Source organism: Aplysia californica, unplaced genomic scaffold (assembly GCF_000002075.1).
Source record: "Aplysia californica isolate F4 #8 unplaced genomic scaffold, AplCal3.0 scaffold00025, whole genome shotgun sequence".
NCBI lineage: Eukaryota > Metazoa > Mollusca > Gastropoda > Aplysiida > Aplysiidae > Aplysia > Aplysia californica.
In genome coordinates this window covers 1,074,109-1,081,700 of record NW_004797295.1, presented here as the reverse complement: position 1 = coordinate 1,081,700, position 7,592 = coordinate 1,074,109, and the positions used below count along the sequence as shown (strand labels likewise).

Genomic DNA, 7,592 nt, shown 5'->3' with positions numbered 1-7,592 from the left:
CTCTCTCTCTCTCTCTCTCTCTCTCTCTCTCTCTCTCTCTCTCTCTCTCTCAAGGCGCAAGGAAAACAAAAAAAAAAAGAAACAGAGAGATTTGAGTCATTATCATTGACACAATACACAACTTGAATTCCAATTGAGTGGGTTTTTTCGTATCTCATTGCACAATTAGAATTAGATCTATCCCTACCAAAGATAGCACAAAACAAGATTGTTCACTCAGCCCGAAAAGTGTTCGCAGAAGTCTGCGCATTGCTTCAGATGGCGCTGGAGTCTTTATTTTGAAGCTCTCTTTCGTTTCTCCAGAAAAAGAATAGGATAAGCACATTTTGTTAATTTCACTTGTATTGCTTTTCACACAAGTAGGGTAACTCTGATCGCAAAGTCAGCAATTTTTCGAAGAGGGCGCTACCAAATTTTGAGGACACTTTTTAATTGGCTCAAAGAGAGGAGTGAACTATCTTATTATACGTGATCTTTGTCCCTACGCGAGGATGGGGAAAATAAGAACATGCTAGCCTAGGCCTAGTAACATTAATTTCCACCCTTCTTTAGAAACACCTGTGCCAATAATATTTTGTAGTATTCACACACCCTGCGCGAATATAATTTCATAGTATTCACACACCCTGTGCGAATAACATTTCGTAGTAATCGTAGTATTCCCACGGTATTCACATACACTGTGCGAATAAAATTTCATAGTATTCACACAGTATTCACACACCCAGTGCGAATAAAATTTTGTAGTATTCGCACACACTGTGCGAATACAATTCCATAGTATTCACAAACCCTGTGCGAATAACTACAGCCTTATTTGAAAGCGCTATCTAAGGATCTTCTTTTCAAATTTTTATCTTTTTTGATTCTCCATACATTCAACGTTTTGTGTTATCATTGTGTTCAGCATATTCACGGAAAATAGAACAAACTATAAGAGGTACATTATGTAACAATTACCTCCAAAGTGAAGATATTGAAAAAATCCGCAGGCTTTATTATTTTTTCAAGGAAAATTTTGTCATTTCTTACGATCATCAACTACTACAACACAAAACTTTTGTCAGCAAGAAAACTGAATATTTCAATTTCTTTTTCAAAAAATAGCTTGTCTCTTTTGCAGTATCGGGACTTGTGAAGACTTTGCTCATGTTATGTTGACAGAATGTTGCAATATCGTTATAGACATAGCATGCAAAATCTGAACCTTACTTGTCGAAAAATGAAGAAGCCTTTGTATTTTCAAAGAGAAAATCTTATTAAACGAGACAAGGTGAAATGTGTGAAAACAATGCGGGGAAGGCAAACTTTACGTAGTATTCTTCTCCGATGCCCAGGAATTATGATTCTATCCTTTCAAATCCCTAAATATTACCCATAATTATACAAAAGACAGGTATAACAGCAAATGTTCTGTAATATAGAAAAATAATAAAGCAGCGCAATTTCAGTAGCACCTCTCCATATATAGCCAAAGGCAACGCGCTGCTACAAGCTGATCTACTCCTTTGAACATTAAAAAAATAAATAAATAAAATAAAATGGCATAAAAATTACCGGTGGTGACAACTGCATCATTGCACGTTCGACATTCGATTGATGAAACATGTATAGAAAAAGTTGAAGCAAGTATTATTTTAAAAGTATCTTACTATCAGCACCGGTGGTGACATCTCCAATATTGCCCATAGAATGTCGGGGAAGCTTTTATTCTAGAGTGAACATTCCATAGAGCACTATGATATACCAACTTTGGAGAAGACTATCTGCCAAGAAAGCAGCTTTCAAACTTTGATTTAATTTATTTTTCGTAGTTAGAGCATTTGGTCGGAAAGTTCGCATGTCTTTCTAAACACACTTGAAAGTGGACATTACACCGACCAAAAAACCCCGCAAATTCTTCTGCGACCAAAAACTGCCAACAATGTATCGCAACGGCCAAAAATCTCCAAAGTAACTCAACCTCAAAGAAGGCTTTAGGTTCTAACACGTACATCAACTCACAATCAAACATTTCAAATTGATGATCAACACCCAAACTGACCCTCTGATGCTGCAGTGACGGTTGAAGGCTGCAAATGTAAAACAATTTTGGCGCCCGGGAAGTTTTTCAAGCAGGAACACCTTCCTTCAAAGGCTGTTGTTAGGACAGGCAATGTACAATTCGACTCTGACGACGAAAACGACGACGAGGACGCCAGGAATGATCTGTGGATATCAATCACATCACCATTGGGGGGGAACTTGACAGCGACAGCGGGCGACAGAATAGGCCGAGCAGGGCCGGGTGACGCCAATGGAATAGGTCTTCGATTGCTCCGCCTGTTTAGCACAAGAAAACAACACTTGAAATTCCCATAAACACGGCGCTGACAGGTATAATGAGCATACGTCTCAAAGAAAACAAGCACAATCAAAACAGAAAGCTGAGACTGACGATGAGGCTTCGGTTCAAAGCTAAACAAAAGACGAGGAGGGACGAAAGCAGGAGAAGGAAGACGAAAACACAGAGGGCGAAGTGAGGGGAGATATAACGAGAAAAAGAAGGGGGGTCCGTTTTTCTTACAAAATTGCGCCGGTCCGTTCGTTATAGAAAGAGCGGCTCGTTCTCGTCACGGAGAAATGTGCCGTGCTCATGACTCTGAAAGCACAGCCCACTAAGACTATATGAAAGGGATTAAGAGGGATTTGCCGTACAAAGCAGTGGGATTAATATAACAGCGTGAGGTGGCAGTAGAAAGATCGGCCCGAGGGAGCGCTGGGCGAGGCGAAATTATCGAAAAGCATACGGGGCCACGGCATTCTTGACACTCATTTTTTTAGGGAGGGTAGGGTGGGTTACTCGTACGTCCACGGCTTAATGATTCCTGCCCCCAACACCATAAGGGTAAACGATCCCAGAGCTGTGTGGTGTGGTGTGGTGGGACAGCGCCCTCCTCTACAACTCAACTCGTTCACACCTCAAAACATCTCAACGTGAGGCTAAAGAAAGAACGAACAAAGGGAAAGATTGAAATAAGAGGATACACATGTACACCAAGATCACTATCAAAGAGGAAAAAAGCCCGGAAGGAGAAAAAAAAGGGGGGGGGGGCAAACATAGTCAACAGAGGCGGCGTTTTTTGAGTAAAGTCATGCACGTCCACATATTAATCGTCATATTTGTGCAGGTAAGAAGAAGAAGAAGAAGAAGAAGAAGAAGAAGAAGAAGAAGAAGAAGAAGAAGAAGAAGAAGAAGAAGAAGAAGAAGAAGAAGAAGAAGAAGAAGAAGAAGAAGAAGAAGAAGAAGAAGAAGAAGAAGAAGAAGAAGAAGAAGAAGAAGAAGAAGAAGAAGAAGAAGAAGAAGAAGGAGAAGGAGAAGGAGAAGAAGAAGGAGAAGGAGAAGGAGAAGGAGAAGGAGACGGAGAAGGAGAAGGAGAAGGAGAAGGAGAAGGAGAAGGAGAAGGAGAAGGAGAAGAAGAAGAAGAAGAAGAAGAAGAAGAAGAAGAAGAAGAAGAAGAAGAAGAAGAAGAAGAAGAAAAAGAAGAAGAACAAAAAGAATAACAAGAAGAAGAAGGGTGGCACGGAGAACGAGAGAGGAGAGAGAGAGGAGGAGGAAGAAGAAGCAGATAGGAAAGAAGAAAAGGGGTAAAAAGGAGCGAGCGAAAGAGGTAGAAGGAAACGACGAGAGGACTTAGAGACGACGGAAAGGGGGAAAATCGATTACTTTGGCGTCAAAAGAAAAGACAACCATTAAAGTCTCATTACGTTAAGATTTTACGGGGAAAGCAATCATTCAATTCAAGTTCGTACAACAAATTCGATAGAAAACATGGGATTTATACGTAAGTACGTCCCTAAATGCTGCTAAGTAGCATAACAATTAGAAATTCGAGATATCTGAGCCCAAAATAATCCTCAAAGGCAAAAATATCAAAACAGCAGCTCTGAGATCACGTTACTTTTATGCAGTCCACTTTGCTTCTTAGAGAAATAAAACGCCAAGAACAGAGAAAGTCGATTAAATGTATTGCTGAAAAAGTGAAGAACACAGATTTACCACAGCCTTCACAAAAAGTTAAGGACCACTTGCAAAAGTGCACGCAAACTAAAAACCAGAAAATCAAATCAATCCTTCTTTGACATTCATCAATTCAGAAGTGAAAAAAAAGAAATTGCATCACAATCGAAACTGAAATGCGCAATTCCCAGCGCTCAAAAGGGACCCGCCCTCAAAATCGAAAAATCACAAAAGAAAGGGTCTCAAAAAGTCTCAGCAATATCAAAGAAAACGACCAGTCTAAGTTCGTGAATGTCAATGAAATTTTCAGAAGCCCGTGTGCCCACCATTCACAGCAAGGCAGTCAAGGCCTCGCTGGCGCATAGAGTTGATCAGACGTGCCAGAGAGGCCTGGGGAATGATGTTCCATTCTTGTTGCAGCCGTCCAAGCAGCTGCTGTCGGTCGGCGGGTAAAGGGTGGTTCTCCCAAACTCTCCGACCAAGCTCAGCCCACAACTGTTCAAGAGGATTGAGGTCTGGACTGTTGGTTGGCCAAACCATGCGGGTAATCCCCGCCTGCTGCACGAAGGCGTTGGCGGCCCTGGACCTGTGCGGCGTGGCGTTGTCGTCCTGAAGGATAGCAGCAGGTCCAATCTGCTACAGCGCCGGGACGACCAGAGGTCGAATGATCTCCAGCAGATACCGCTGTCCTGCCAGGATACCGTCGACATGGTAAAGTGGGGGGGGGGGGGGGGTCTGTGATGCCTGCTGATTCCCCCCTCCAAACCATAATGGAGCCGCCTCCGCACGGGACCACTCATTGAACTGCATTGTCAGCAAGCTGATCCCGTGGGCGCATTCAGATGCGGGTTCGGCCATCACTCGTTGTCGAGATTCATCAGTGAACAGGACCTCGACTGTCCACAGGGCTCGTGCCCACCTCTGGTGCGCAGTGCACCAGATTTGACTGTTGGCTCGCTGGTTCTGGGTCAGCTTAGGTTTTCTGACTGGACGACACGCACGAAGGTTGACGTCATGAAGGTGATTACGTATTGTCTGCGAACTGATTTTGGTGTAGGTGGCAGCTCGCAAACGTCACCTGATGACGCTGGCAGAGCTAGCCCGCTGCTGTATGGCTTGGCGTTGGATGAAGTGGTCGTCTCTCGATGTCGTTTTCTTGGGACGACCTGTGCAACGCCTCTTCTGGACTGTTCCTGTTGCCACGAACTGCTGCCTCAGCCGTATGATGGTGGCATGTGATACCTGAAGTCTGCGTGACACTTCGCGTACCGGTACACCAACTCCATCCTGCAGCCAGGCAATTGCCCAGATCCTGTAGAAGTCGTTCAACTTTTGTCGTGGTGGTATGTGGCTTGGCGCAGAAAAACTGTAACACAGAGCTGAAACGGCAGCTTATGTAGGCAGACAAGTGAGCACAGTTCGTAGCAAGAGGTGCATTCTTCCCCGTGCATTTCGTTTTTGCCATGCAGAAAGCCCCAGGTATCGCTCACTGACGTTTGAAACTCGGTCCAGTTTTGTGCATGACGCGCACGTGTCAACCACACAGTTGTTACTGTATTCACTATTGACCCCTTAGCCTTGCTACCGAATTTTACAAGATCAATCTGATCATTTAAACATGATTTCTTGAAAATACTACCTATTATCCTGACTGGTCTTTAACATTTTGTGAAGACTATATGATTGTAACTTGACGGAGGGCTTTCACTTTCAGGCAGCCAAAAGCTGCTTTAAGACTTGTTTTTTCGATATTTTGGGAGGGGTACGGGTAGGGGTGGGTTGGGGGCAGTTATGTACAATTTGCTGCCTTTGGTAACCGGTCTGAGAAAGCCTGGTCTTCTTCGTCACCTCAAAATGCCTTTAACATACGTAACACTAAATCTAAACATCCCGAATTCTTTGTCCTTTTCCGGAGAAGACTTGGTCACAAACAGTAGACCATAGGTTGAGGAAAGGACCCAGATAGGCGATAAGAAAGTACGGCAAACAGACGATCATGAGTAAATATGTGGAATACAAGAGATAAGTTGACCGCACATTTGCTCTCTTGACAAAAGAGCAGATCGCTGAGTTTTGCCAGCCAAATAAACGGACGAAACACAGAAATGAGGCAAGACCAATTTAAAGGTAGCGCTGAAAGACTCAACCACAATCAGATTTGACAAACGAGACAAACAGGCAAATAAAACATCGACATGGACATTATAAATTGACTACTTTCCTTGTCTCCCTGCGCCTACAGGTAACCTGCAACTAAATATCACTGTGTATTTTTGTTATTTATTTGTTGTTGTTGTTGTTTTTTTTTACCCGTAGGCCAGTTGCGCCTTTCATAAGTTTTCTTTTCCTCGCAGAAACCTGTTATGCGCTCAATTACGGCCACAGACTCATGGATCAGTAGTGTTGCCGTTAGAGCATGGCCACCGAAACCAAAGATTGCGGACATCTAACAATGTAACAGGCTTCGATTTTTAATAAATGTCAATATGCTGGATTGCACAAAATTAATCACGCCAAGACAACTCTTACAAAAAGAGCAACAGATCAATGCGTAGACGCCACGCACAAAAGCTATACAAAAAGAGGGTGGAAGAAAATGCACAGCTTTTTTACTCTCAGTTACTTTCGAAAAAGCCAAACATGTTGGATTCGACTTGTCTTGATTTGTCTATTATATTAGTTGTGTGGCCCCTGTGTCGCACGATGCCACCAAATACGCGTAACACAAATCGCTCGCAAATCTGTAGACACACGAGTGATAAATATGACACTCCCTTGTCAGAAAGCGACCAAATTTCCGTGCCACTGCCGGCTGGAAGCTCATTGGAGAACGCGGTTTCACCCGACAACAGTGTGCGCTGAGTCTCCAAGGGAAAGTTCTGCAACCTAGCAATGCACACACGACACCCCGGAGAGCGTATCGCCCGGAAATCTTATCAACTTTCCTTTGCACCGAAAATGGATAGTGACCCACACTGACAGTAACATTTCAATAACATGGACACCGCTCATTCAGTTTCAGGGCTGATCGAACGATGTTTGTTGTTTGCTTGCTATAGTTCGTCTGTTCTTTACTGGCCTGATCAGCAACAACCATCAATCTGTTCTTCAAACAATTTCAATCAAAGCCAAGGCCACTACGTACGTCCATGTGCAAACACATAACTTCTACGTTGTTCTCATATAAAAGGAAGATCCATGTCTCCGATTTTGCAGAGACTATACTATAATATCGACAGTCCCTAAGGTCCGATTAAAAAAAAAAATATAAATCATGTCGACTCGATCAGTCAGATGCAACTTGCAGAAAGCATCGATTTGCAGCATACACTTTGTGTCGTTTTCTAGGTATCGCAAGAGATCCCGATTAGGCCCTATAAGTTTGGGTGAGACACAATGTCCCAACAGAAAGACATGGACACTTGACGAAATAGAACTTATTCAGGTACTGCATGCACCTCTTGGGCATACAAAATCGCACGGCCAAACCGATCTACTGTGGTAGTAGAGCTGATGCCGCCGCTGTCTCTGCCACTACTATCTATCTATCTATCTATCTATCTATCTATCTATCTATCTATCTATCTATCTA

General features: G+C 43.2%; 1 protein-coding gene across 2 annotated transcripts in view; it reads right to left on the bottom strand.

The window, feature by feature from the left end:
- Window positions 1-7,592, bottom strand: part of LOC101849746 — a 73,826-nt gene that overhangs the window by 30,800 nt on the left and 35,434 nt on the right. Inside the window, exon 1 of one of the 2 annotated variants that reach the window (XM_005091030.3) lies at window positions 2,045-3,172. The exons of the other annotated variant lie outside the window; for it this stretch is intronic. The gene's annotated coding sequence lies outside the window, so the exon portion shown is untranslated. Of the gene's footprint in view, window positions 1-2,044; window positions 3,173-7,592 lie in introns of those variants that run through there. 2 annotated transcript variants of the gene reach the window in all.